General features: G+C 40.9%; 1 long non-coding RNA gene across 1 annotated transcript in view; it reads left to right on the top strand.

The window, feature by feature from the left end:
* The first annotated feature begins 1,068 nt into the window (after positions 1-1,068).
* The window catches only part of LOC148151822 (uncharacterized), a 68,469-nt gene continuing 55,607 nt past the window's right edge, over positions 1,069-13,930 (top strand). The window contains exons 1-2 of the long non-coding RNA XR_015759505.1: positions 1,069-1,253; positions 1,661-1,723. This is a non-coding gene — a long non-coding RNA (uncharacterized LOC148151822). The remainder of the gene's footprint in view (positions 1,254-1,660; positions 1,724-13,930) is intronic.

Here is a 13,930-nt window from a genome sequence, read left to right as displayed (position 1 = left end):
CTCAGATCCTGCTTCAATGTAGACAGAGTGCCTCCGTCTCTCTCTCTCTCTCACACCCACCCCACTCCCCAAACAACCACATCCATAAACCGAGAGCAGACACATCGTCCCCTCCCTTCGCCCGGCACCAATGGCCGAAGGAAAGTAACGCTAATTACCTACTTTGCCCCTGAAACGCCACTGCACCCCAGCCCGGAACGTCTCTCTGTGTAGGGTCGAACGGGACATCTCAGGTCCCGCTCTGTTTACCCGGGACCAAAGCCCATCTCCGCGGCTCACCAAACCAACCTGACCCGTTCCTTTTGCTTGGCTCCCGGGCTCACCCCGCTCCGTTTATCCGGCTCCCGGGCTCACCCCGCTCCGTTTATCCGGTTCCCGGGCTCACCCCGCTCCGTTTATCCGGTTCCCGGGCTCACCCCGCTCCGTTTATCCGGCTCCCGGGCTCACCCCGCTCCGTTTGTCCGGTTCCCGGGCTCACCCCGCTCCGTTTATCCGGCTCCCGGGCTCACCCCGCTCCGTTTATCCGGCTCCCGGGCTCACCCCGCTCCGTTTATCTGGCTCTCTGACCCGTTTGATTTTTGAATGTTTAACCCCAACATTCGAATCTCCCTCCTTGACTAACGTAACTTCCGGCCCACTCGCCAAACCGAAGCAGAGGCGCATGCTCTGTGCACGTGGTGACGGTTGGGTTCAGATTCAAACAGATGGTCGTTTCCCAGGTGATGGCGGCTACGAATCCAGAGACTCTCTCCTCTTTGTGCCATTGTCAAACTGGTATCACACATTCAAAATGATTATACTGGAGGACGCCATTTAACTCATTAAATCTGTGTCGGCTCAATGGGGACTCATCTCATCCCCTTCCACCGTATTCTCCCCATAATTGCACATCGTTTTTCATTGTTCAAATAATCATTTTGTTTCGAATGACTCAGTTGAATCTGTCACCAGGATACTCTGAGGCAGTGCACTCCAGATCCTGACAACATATTGCAAAAAGTTCTCATTGATTTTGTTTGGATTTATTTATTATTGTCACATGTGCTACGTACATTGAAAAGTTTTGTTTTTCGTGCAATACAGGCAGATTATGCCATACAAAGATCTAAGGCTGACGGAACAGAACAAGGAGTACAAAGTTACGGCTGTAAAGAATGTGTGCAAAAAGCAAGGTCAACATTACATTTGAAATTTTGAGAGGTCAATTCAGAAGTCTAATAACATCGTAGAAGAGGCTGCTCTTGAACCTGCTGGTACGTGTGTTTGAGCTTTTGGATGGAAGAGAATATATATGGGATGGGAGGAGCCTTTGATGATATTGGCTGTCATTCCGAGCCAGCGAGAAGTATAAATGGAGTAAATAGATGGAAGGTTGGCTTGTATCAAGGAGTGGGCGGTGCTCACAGCTCTGTAGTTTCTTATGGTTCTGGGCAGAGCAGTTGCCATACCAAGCCATGATGCATCCAGTTAGAATGCTTTCTGTGGTGCATTTATAAAAGTTGCTGAGAGTCCTTGTTGTCAATGCTTCTTTTTGCAATCACCCTGAATAGTGTATCTGCTGGTTCTTGACCTTTCTGTTGAAGGGAACACATTATTGTTAACTGTTTTGTCCAAACTCTTAATGATTTTGAATGTCTCTTTTCCTTCTGTTTTCTCTCAGAGAATATCCAGTTTCCAAATTTAACTACTTCGCTGCAGTTTATAGCAGACCATGTGTAGAAAGGTAAATCCTTCTGTTTCATGCACTTATTATGAGCCACATTGATGGTAATACTGGAAATACTTAATTAAATAATACTAATACTACTGACTTCAAACAACAAAAGTTTTATTTTTGCAATTTGGTTACTGTGATAGTCAGTTACTGAACATATTTAGACAAAAATACTAATCAGCTTTTAATAAAAGATCACAAAATAAAAGAAAAAATGATTTTTTAGAAAACAATTTTGAAATATTTTATCATAAACATCAAAATAAGGGTGAAGCTGAGCTGTAGGTTTGATATCCAGGCGTTTCATTACCTGGCTAGGTAACATCATCAGTGGCGACCTCCAAGTGAAGCGAAGCTGTTGTCTCCTGCTTTCTATTTATATGTTTGTCCTGGATGGGATGGGGTTCCTGGGGTTTGTGGTGATATCATTTCAACCTGAGCTACAAACCTTCACAAACCTTGCAGCAAAATAAGGATTCAGCCCTTTTCTCCAACAGTATCCTTTATGGACACGCAACCTCAGTTAAGTAAAACACCTAACTGCACTCTAATTTTTTTCTCAACAAACAAGGTCACAAGCCTTTCCTTTCAGTGAATTTTTGTGTGTTCACTAGGGTGTGACACTCTTGTCTCTTCTCGAGACGTGGACACAGGAATATTGAATAACTTTTCACACGTTTGGCTTCCGCCATTTACGTGGACTGCTTGGCAGTTTCTAAACAGCACATCTGCTAGTATGGATCTTCTGAACCGAATCTGTTTCTGATCTCTGGTCTTTTCATCTGTCTGTCTCTCTCGGTTGTAAAAGCTCAACTTAGTAAACAGTTGATCTTATGGTCTTCTACAATTATCTCATCAGATAGCTTTTCTAAACATTTAGCTTAGTTGCATCATATCTTGGAAATATTCTTTCGACTCAATGCTAAAAAGTGTTCATGACACTTAAAGAACTCAAAAAACAAAAATCCATTGAATTCGAGTTTAGAAGACATGTTCCATTTAATAACAATGCACTATGAACCTTCATCTCACACTTACACTTATCCCTTCCATTCCCTCCCAGAACCATGATAGGATTTACCTTGTCCTCACTTTTTACCCATCAGCCTCCATGTTCAATGGGTCAGCCTTTGCCTTTTCAGTCAACTCCAGCATGGTGCAACTACCAGATTTTCTCCTGCCCTCCAGTTACAGCATTCTGTAAGGATTATTCCATCATGTACATCAATCAACTTTTCAATCATCCCAATACCCCCTACCTTGTCAAGTTGGCGATTGAGTAGGGCTCCTCACTGTAGGTCATCCACTCAAACCGCTTTTCTTTGTTCTTGCACTTTTTTTTTCTTTTTTTCGATCGTTAATCTTTAGAGCTCAGTCATGGAGGCAACAGCAGTGGCTGGGGGACATTGACGATAGGTCACGAGGTGATTGATCAGTCAGTGACATTGCAGTTTTATCGATATTCGAAGTGGTACCAGAGCTGGACTCTGCAGCAAGGTGGTTAACGCAGCAATAGAATGTAGCAGCGGCTGGGGCTGGTGGCGAAGGATGGCAGCAGTGCCGGTCAACATTGAGGCTGTGGCAAGAGATGGCAGCAACGATCGTGGCAGAAGCCTTACAAGCAGCGGTGAAGCCTGGCATGCTTGATCAAGGTCAGCGGCAGTGAAGGCAAGCACAGGCGTGTCTTAGTCGAGAGTGTGATGCTGGAAAAGCACAGCAGGTCAGGCAACATTCGAGGAGCAGAAGAATTGACATTTCAGGCATAAGCTGTTCATCAGGATGAAGGGCGTATGCCCAAAACATCGGTTCTTCTGCTCCTCAGATGCTGCCTGATCTGCTGTGCATTTCCAGCACCACACTCTTGACTCTGACTTCCAGCATCTGCAGTCCTCACTTTCTCCACAGGCATGTCTTAGCCCAGCACAGAGGAGAGCAAACCCTTTTGGGGAAAGCCAGCTGGGAACATCTGCAGGCCCATGGCTTAGGAAAGGACTGTAATGTTTAACATTTTTAAACTTCATTTCTTTATTTTTTTACCTTGATACTAAGAAGACTGTAGTGCTGAACATTTTAATTTATTTATTTACTTTTCTATTTCAGCAACTAATTTTTTGTACCTAAATACTTGGTCCCTAAGTTGGCACTATGTGTGATGACATTGTACACTTTTCACTGTACTCTTGTACCCCAGTAATTGAGTACGTGTGACAATAAAATCTAAATCTTCTCTACAGTACTTTCTTTTGGAAGTGTAGAACTTGCAATACCTGGCCTTTCATCTCCTCCCTTCTCATTGTCCAAGGCCCCAAGTTGCTCCTTGCATTTGAAGCAGATTTTTGCTTGTAAATTTTGTATCTGCAAATTGCAAATTTGCCTACCTGTGCCAAAAAATAATTAACAACAAAAATCAACATCTGCAATTTTTAACTTATTTTTAAATGAGCTTCTTACTCGTGAATTTCATCATTCACGGGTTCTCAGGAACAGAACCCTCCCGGATACGGAGGAATGACTGTACTTATTTCAATTTAATTTGCTGCTCATGATTTGGTGTCTTCTGCATTAGGGAGACCGGCGACAGACTGAGTGAATGCTTTGTGGAACACCTTCATTCAGTCTGAATGTGTGACCCCGAGCTTTATCATTTTAATTCTCCAGCTTGCTCCCATGCTGACCTTAATATCCATATGCTGTGAATGAAAAAATTAAGGAAAAGGTTTATAAATTTCAGTACTAGGCTCAATTAGTTTATAACAGGCCAGACCCTTGGGCGGAACTATATTAATATTATATTGCATCTGAAAATGTTTTGCAAAAAATATTATTGAAACTGTCATGTGAGTATGGTTATAATTCCACGTGAAACAGAGCAATCCAATGTCACATCCTGTCTGAGAAGCCAATGATCAACAAAAGGCAACAGATGGACAACTTGAACCTCAAAGCTGCTGTTTACCAAGCACAGAGATAAGAAGTTTATGCTTTTATATGTACCAGCCTGTAACATTCATGCATCCCTCTTGAGCTAAAATCAGTTGGGCTGTAACTTTTTAATGTCTTTATTGTTGTAAGATGTATCCTCATAATTACGTTGTGTGAGCTGTTTGGCAGATTTGCTGCTACCATCCTCTTTCTTGGTTGGAATCTACAGGGCCTACTTGGCCTAGTGCAGTATAGAATACCCAAGCTGGGTATTATTGGCTGTCTGATTGCTTGTGTGTTTGCACATACCTTACTAGTTTTTGCAATCTGAACTCTCTTCATTGTTAATAATAGTGGAAAACATTTCGACCAATTCAGTACAGTTGCAGGTTTCCAACTTGCTGACGCTGTAAAATGAATTTCTGCCAACATTATTAATCTTGATAAATTCTGACATTTGTTTGGATTCTGACCCGAGTCTAGAGAGCCCTAAAATCATCTGCCTGTTCTTTGACCAGTTGTTGCATGACTGGATGTTCAGTAACCAATTGATTACTATCTTTAAGTTGATGCCTTCAACCATTGAAGAAGATTCAAGTCAAAATATATGCTCCTTCTCATCTCAGGCTTAAATCAGCACCCCTTTTTTCTGAGCCTGGTCCTAAAACCTTCCATCAGAGGAAACATGCTCTCAGCTGTTACCCTGTCAAATGCCTTATGAATCCGATATATTTCAATAAGATCATCTCCCATTCTTTTATATTTCAATGAATAAAGTCCCACCTTGTTCAACCTTTGCTCATAAAATAAGGGCTGCATACCAGAGACCATCGTAGTGAACCTTCTCTGGACTGCCTTCAATGAAATAATAACTTTTATTCAATAAGAGACCAAAACTGCTCACAGAAATTCAGAACTGGTCTCACCGGCACCATGTACAGTTGCAGTTAAGACTTCCCTATTCTTATTCTTCAACTCCCTTGAAATAAGGGCCAACATTCCCTTAGCCTTCCTGATTACCTGCTTCAGCTGTGGGTTGGCTTTCTATGTTTCATGCACAAATACCCCCAAGTTCCTTTGTGTTGCATCTATCTGCAATTCTTTTAAATTTAGATAATATTCTGTTCTTTTGTTCCCCCTTCCAAAGATGAACAACTTCACATTTTCCCACATTATACTCTATTCCCATTTAATTAATCTACTGATATCTCTCACTAAACTGCTTGTACCCCTCTTTCCACCTATTTTCGTGTCATGTGCAAATTTGGCTACAATACATTCACTTCCTTCCTCCAAGTCATTAATATCTATTGTGAACAATTGCAATCCCGACAATGATCACTGTGGAACCGCAATGGTTACGGTTTGCCAACCCGAAAAACAAATCCTTATCCCTATTTTCTGTTTGCGGCCCATGAGCCAATTCTCTATCCATGCCATATTCTACATTCAACACTATGAGCTCTTATGATTTAACCCTATAGAACTCCTCCTGGAAGTCCAAGTGCAACACATCTACTGGCTCCCTTCTGTTCATTCTGGTTGAGACTTCCTCAAAAAACTCTAATAAATTAGTCAGACACTTTCATGAGCCATTGTTGACTCTGCTTAATTAGATTATGATTTTCCAAATGGTCTGCTACTACTTTCTTAATTACTGATACCAATAATTTTCCAACATGAGATGTTAGGCTAATTGGCATACAGTTACCTGCTTTGTACTCTCCTCCCAGTTGAATAGAGGTGTCACATTGGCCGTTTTCCAATACCCTGGTACTCCTCCAGAATCCAAGGAGTTTTGGAAAATTACAATTAATGCATCCACTATCTCTGTGGCTATCTCTTTTAAGGTCATAGGATGCAAGGTTTAGGGCACTTACCTGCTTTTAGCTGTATTGCTTTGTCTCATACTACTTCTCTAGTGATGGTAATGATACCTATTTCTTCCCCCCCGTTCTTTAATATTAATGGTATGTTTGAGGTATTTTCTGTCATAAAGACTGAGGAAAAATATCTGCTTAACTTCTCTACTATTTCCTTATTCTTCATAATCATGTCCCCACATTCATTTTCTAAAGGGCTTTTTTTCATTTTGACCTCTCTCTACCTTTTTTATATTGAAAAAAGCTCTTGTTATCAGTTTAAATATTCCTCCCTAGTTTGCCCTCAAAGATTATTTTCTGTCTGTTAGCATTTTAGTCCTATTTTTGCTGGATTTTGAATTTATCCCAGTCTTCAGGGCTATCACTCACTTTGGCCTCATTGTATGCTTTTTCTTTCAACTTAATACTGTCCTTAACTTCCTTAGTTAGCTATGGTTGGTTTAAACCTCTCTTAGAATTTCTCCTCCTTACTGGGATGTATTTTTGCTGAGAGTCATGAATTGCCTTCTTTACTACCACTGCTCAAAGGAAGATTTAATTTATAAGATGGGGCAAACAGAATTTGGCATCTCAGATAAAACATTTTTAAGATATATAATTGTTTCCAAACAAGATAGTAAATCAGAAGCTGCGGGCGGCACGGTGGCACAGTGGTTAGCACTGCTGCCTCACAGCGCCAGAGACCCGGGTTCAATTCCTGCCTCAGGCGACTGACTGTGTGGAGTTTGCACGTTCTCCCCGTGTCTGCGTGGGTTTCCTCCGGGTGCTCCGGTTTCCTCCCACACTCCAAAAGATGTGCAGGTCAGGTGAATTGGCTGTGCTACCGTAGTGTTAGGTAAGGGGTAAATGTAGGGGTATGGGTGGGTTGCGCTTTGGCGGGTCGGTGTGGACTTGTTGGGCCGAAGGGCCTGTTTCACACTGTAAGTAATCTAATCTAATCTAATCTAATCTAAAGCTGAGTAAATAAATAGTTTTGTACACATTTGGAAGTATAGATGATGCATAGCTTACCAATGGCTAAATCAAGCAACAGATGCTTTGGATGAAGTTTTTCAAGCCTTTGGCAGTCATTTTAATCTCGAAACAAAATAACATTCTTGGAAAAGCAAGTTTTAATGCAAAACTCTAGCATGATCTCTCTAGACTAGTGGAGAAATGTAGCACACTTTTGTTAGACAGCTGGTGTGATGATGCTGCACCTTTAACAAGGTTATGTTGTCTTTAGTTTCTTTTTCAGAAGGGTATTAAATGCAGAGTTGCCGAGAAGTCTGGCTTGGATGGGTTTTAGGGCCAATAGCTAACAAATACTGGCTCAAGCAAAAGACTTTCAAGTTTTAAAAAAAACACTTGTACAATGAAGGCAGAGTGGCCAGTTTTTCAATCTCCGTTTTTCTCTGGTTTGGTTTGGGTTCAGAGGTGCTAGTCAGTCGGTTTTGAAACTGCTGGTCCAAGAAGTAGCGACATTGAAGAAGGTGTTCCATGCTGAATCTCTCTGCCATCTCCCTCTCTTTCTCCTGTAAGACCCTGTGTTTGATTTTACCTTTCTTTGCCAAGGGATGTTATAGTCATAGAGTCATAGAGATGTACAGTACTGAAACAGACCCTTTGGTCCAAACCGTCCATGCAGAGCAGATATCCCAACCCAATGTAGACCCACCTGCCAGCACCCAGCCCAAATCCCTCCAAACCTTCCTATTCATGTATCCAGCTGAAAATGTGTTGCTGGAAAAGCGCAGCAGGTCAGGCAGCATCCAGGGAACAGGAGAATCGACGTTTCGGGCATAAGCCCTTCTTCAGGAATGGGGAAAGTTTGTCCAGCAGGCTAAGATAAAAGGTAGGGAGGAGGGACTTGGGGGAGGGGCGTCGGAAATGTGATAGGTAAATGCCTTTTAAATGTTGCAATTGTACTAGCCCTCACCACTTCCTCTGGATTGTTGCAAGAATTTGGAACAGCATCATTACGTTGGGATAGTGTAAGTTATTCTATATTCTTTTATCTTTTGTTTGTGTTTGATTTGGTAATTTTGCAAATAAATTCAGTAATGCCGGCTGCATCACTCCTGGAATATCCACCATACACTTGCTTAAAGCAACTAGCAAAGATATGGTTTGGGCTACTATCTTGAAATGTGTTGAGGAGGTCTGGCCTAGTTCATAAAAGCTGGGTATAAATGCAGTTACAAAAATATGAGTCTGGGGAAAGTATCAATTCTATGCCTGATATTAGATAAATTCCAATTTTAAGACTTCATTTTTGGTAAATTTTTATTTTGATGAAAGATCTCCATTTACTGAAAAACAGTTCAAAGTATGTAGAGTGAATTTGGTGACCAGATTGTCTAATGCCACGTGATTATACAATACAAAACAGTAGGTAGCAGCTTGAGTGTTGAACAGACATTTCACAAGTGCTTTCTATGAGGTCAAAGAGATCCTGCAGGTTTCTTATAATGAGTTTTCAATGAAATATTTATATCAAGTGCTTAATTGGTAAAATAAATGTGAATAGGAGAAAGTGAGGACTGCAGATGCTGGAGATTAGAGCTGAAAATGTGTTGCTGGAAAAGCGCAGCAGGTCAGGCAGCATCCAAGGAGCAGGAGAATCGACGTTTCGGGCATAAGCCCTTCTTCAGGAAACCTGAAGAAGGGCTCATGCCCGAAACGTCGATTCTCCTGCATTCCTGAAGAAGGGCTCATGCCTGAAACGTCGATTCTCCTGCTCCTTGGATGCTGCCTGACCTGCTGTGCTTTTCCAGTAACACATTTTCAGAAAAAAATGTGAATGCTGACTACCTACTCACAACAATTTGTTTTAACAGGAATTCTGCAGGTTAAATCTCATTTGTTTTTAATTTCACAGTGAATATATTTTTCAGTAATACTGTTAATGTTTTTCTGACATAAAAGATTCTTTGGAATTGTTTGGCCATGTCAACACCAACAATAGAAGAAACAAAGGATATGTGACCTGGATTCCGTTTTAAGAATACCTACTGTTAGATTTGATTCCTTGATATGCAATACTATGCTCTTGTTACCAGGTTCAGATATGAACACTGTGGGAATCATAAGCAGTCATTGATAATCAGTTCATTAAATACAACATTTATAGAACTCAATTTTTGAATTGATTTTGATGAAAGATGCTGATTTTGGTCATTGAGATAAGCATGTATGCATTGGTTATTTGTCTTACCAATCCCATTATTCCTGAAGCTCTGATGTAAAATGCATGATGTATGTACATTTTAATATTACTTGTTTTACTGTTGGAATTTTGACCTAGTGGCATGTGAATTTGGTCTGCATCTATGAAAAGGTTTAATGGTTAACTCACAGGTACTTCTGAAGCCACAGTGATTTAGTTTAAAACACAATGTGTGAGAGAGAGAGTTCCTGGAAAGTAATAAGGTTTGTCTTCATTGGAAGAATTTTATGAGCAAACAGAGTAAACTGTTGTACATCAAGTTTCAGGTAGAAGGCTCCTTAATTTTTGTTTTGTGCTGGGGAACATCCATATCTTGGAGAAACCTTTTGGTTTCAGTTTTACAGAAGTCTTGGCTGAAGTTTGATGTGTAAGACACTTTCGTCTAAACAAAGGAGGTAGTTTTAAAGATGACTCAGTGTACGGAGTTTGAAGTTCTAGACCAGAACAGTTTGGTTAAAAACCTGAAGGGTTTGTTTTTTAAGCTGAGAAAGACTAAGCTTATTTGTATGAAGATTGAAGGAAAAGTTGAACAAATTATTGAGATGGGAATGGAAGCCACAGTTCAGTCAAATTCTCACTGTGATATAAAAGGGAATTTTCCATGGTGTGAATACTGTGAAGGAGTGCTTTTTGGATTAATGGGATTTTATTTATTGTTTGTTTTGAAATCTTTACATTTGTGCTTTGTGTAAATAGTTTGGTTTATTCCATTTTGATTTTCATTTCTTATGTGTAATAAAATTCTGTGTTAATGTCAAAACCAAATCTACAGCATTCTATGCTTGGGTTTCTGTGAAAGACAACCTTGTTAAACCAAAAATAAAATACAATATCATCTACCAAGCCAGATTTTAGTCTGGGATCTGACTTGACCCATAATAACACTGGCTGGGATAATAACGCAGCCATTTTACCCAATTCATTTGTGTTTAGTAGTATTGGGAGGCAGCAGCGGTGATGGCAATGGCTGGGGGCTCAGAGCGGGGACTTGGCCGTTTGGCCACGAGGTGATTGGTGTGCCCAAACAGAACTCTGGCAATCGGAACATCGTGGAAGTGGCTGGGAACCTGGAACGGGACCAGGGGTGACTCTGGCAGCCTGTGTCAATGTAGTTTGAAAGCCTAGATGCAGGCAGTGGTGATGCAGCAGCACAGAGGTACGGGGATCAAGAGATTGAGCCCAGTGCAGGAGAGAAATCTATTCCTCACGGGGAAAGCCGGCATGGAGGTGACTACAGACCTATGGCTAAAGAAGGATAGTAATTTGGAACTTCTAACTTTATTTCTTATTTATTACTTTCGACAAGAACTGTAATGTTGAACATTTAACTTAGTTTCTTTATTTTTCTATTCTTTACCTAAGATTTTGCACCAAATGAATTATAAGTTTTTCACAGTACTCCTGAATCCATGTACTTGAGTACATGTGACAATAATTCTAATGTCCCTACAATTGTAAAATGACAGACACGAAAATAGATTTGTGAAGCAGACCCACTAGATGCCATTTCACCTATTTCCAGTGGTAAGAGTAAATCAAGTTGTGATGATCAAATTGCCAGTCAAATCGACAGATGAGTCTCAGATGTGATGTGCTGAGAAGCACAAGAGCTAATTTTGAATGCACATAATGATCAATATCTCATTGAAATACAGCCATGTTATCTTGTACACCAAGTATTTAACTAACACATCAAGCAACCTGCATTTAAATTAATTCAAATCAACCCCTAGCGATATTAACTATGTTGTGCCAGGTGTTGGAACTAATATTGCAACATTTGAGGATGAACTTCTGTGTATCTTAATTGAGTTTTCTCTGCCTACCTTTATTCCAATATATGTACTACATCTTGGCATTAGAGATAAATTTGGGAAATTTATAATCAAGCAACGAGTGACATGGCCAGACCAACAGCTGGACGTTTTTAATGATGACTTCATTGCCATTTGTATTGCAAAGCTTGAAGTCATCAAGTTTAGTTTCATGTTCTGCCACTTCATTCCCGTGAGACTGAGAACATGCTTTGTAACAAGTGAGAAACGTGCACATACAGTCATAGAGATGTACAGCGCAGAAACAGACCCTTTGATCTGACTCGTCCATGCCAACCAGATATCCTAAATTAATCTAGTCCCATTTGCCAGCAGTGTAAACCCATCCTATTCATACGCTCATCCAGATGCATTTTAAATGTTGTAATTATGTAATGACACATTGTGAAAGAGACTGTGGGCTTAAATTTAACAGGTGCAGGGATGACAACTTACCTGTACTTGGTCCATTAAGGAAGGTAGCACAATCCTCTTGATAACTGTAGTTTGCAGGTAAGCTGAACCTACAGTATTGGCTGACCTAATAGCTTTTTAGGCAAACATCTAGCCAATTGCCAGTTCTTTAGGGGAAATTACATGCAATGAAAAGAAGCTGCTGCTGACTGTCAGTACTGCAGACTGGTCAAGCAGTAACATGATACTCACAGAATCATATTCTACAGATAATACCCCGGATATCACCAACACCATTTCTGAGTATGTTTTGTCCCATTGGCAGAAAAGATCCAGTCCTAGCAGAGGTGATGGCACAGTGGTATATTAGATTAGATTATTTACAGTGTGGAAACAGGCCCTTCGGCCCAATAAGTACACACCGCCCCGCCCCGCCGAAGCGCAACCCACCCATACCCCTACATTTACCCCTTACCTAACACTACGGGCAATTTAGCATGGCCAATTCACCTGACCTGCACATCTTTGGACTGTGGGAGGAAACCGGAGCACCCGGGGGAAACCCACGCAGACACGGGGAGAATGTGCAAACTCCACACAGTCAGTCGCCTGAGGCGGGAATTGAACCAGGGTCTCTGGCGTTGTGAGGCAGCAGTGCTAACCACTGTGCCACCGTGCCGCCCCATATATAGTCAGGAGGGAGTTGCCCTTGGAGTTCTCAATGTTGACTCTGGATTCTACTAAGTCTAATGGTACCAGGTCAAACGTAGAAAAGTAAACCTGTTGTTGATTACCATATACTGCAACTCCTTCCCACCCCCACCCTCCCCAAGCCCGTGTCAGCTGATGAATCAGTACTCCTTCATTTTGAACATCACGATGTAAGCACTGAAGGTGGAAAAGACACAGAATGTACTCTTAGTGGAGTAGCTATGGCTTGGTAGCACCACTACTGACCAAGATGGCCTAGTCCTAAAGGACAGAGCTTCTAGACTCGGCCTGTAGCAGATGGTGGGGGAACCAACAGGAGAGGAAATCATACATGACCTCACCCTCACCGATCTGCCTGTTGCACATATGCTTGTCCGTGGCAGTATCAGTCGTAGTGACCAATACTTTCTGACTTTTATTCTCCATGCCCCTTACAATAATGGCTAACATTGTATTTAATCTGTTAATTAGTTGTTAGAAATGAATGCCATCTTGATTAATGTATAAGGACTCCCAGATCCCTCTTTACCACAAGATTCTACAGTCTCTCTCCATTTAAACAACATATTTTTCTGTTCTTCCAGCCAAACTGGACATATCGAAATTATACACGATCTGCCAAATTTCTGCTTGCTCATTTAACTTATTTATATTTCTTTGCAGATTCTGTGTCCTCACAACTTTTCATCATCAGAAATTTTGGCTACACTGTACTCTCTCTTCATCTAATCATGAATATAGAAATTATCAGATGAGGTACAAACACTGATCCCTACAACACTGCACTAATTATAATTTGTAAACCTGAAAATTATCCATTTATCCCATTACTCGTATTTTTAATTAGCAAATAAGCTATCCATATTATCTCTGACACTAAACTTTGTATGGCACATTATTAAATGCATTTTAGAAATCCAGTACACACATCTGTTGGTTCTTCTTTGTCCATCTGCTTGTTTCATTCTCAGAAACCGCTAATAAATTTGGCAAACATTATTTCCTTTTCATAAAACCATTATGATTATATATGATTGTGTTATAAGTTTCTAATGTCCTGCAAATAGTTCATCAGTTATGGAATCTAGCATTTTCCCAACGACAGTCACTGTAAGGTTTCTATCTCTGTAACCACTTATTTTGAGAGTGCAAACCCTCAGGTTCAAAGAACTTGTCTGCCTTTAGTCCTGTTTTTTTCTTCGTGTCTGCGTGCTGTTGAAGGCACAGTCATGGATCTTGAAACTAGTATGGTGTCATTCATTTA

The sequence above is a fragment of the Chiloscyllium plagiosum genome, unplaced genomic scaffold (assembly GCF_037043375.1).
Source record: "Chiloscyllium plagiosum isolate Xiang-an unplaced genomic scaffold, Cpla_swu_hap1 HiC_scaffold_2, whole genome shotgun sequence".
Classification (NCBI taxonomy): domain Eukaryota; kingdom Metazoa; phylum Chordata; class Chondrichthyes; order Orectolobiformes; family Hemiscylliidae; genus Chiloscyllium; species Chiloscyllium plagiosum.
This window is presented reverse-complemented; position numbering and strand designations above follow the sequence as displayed.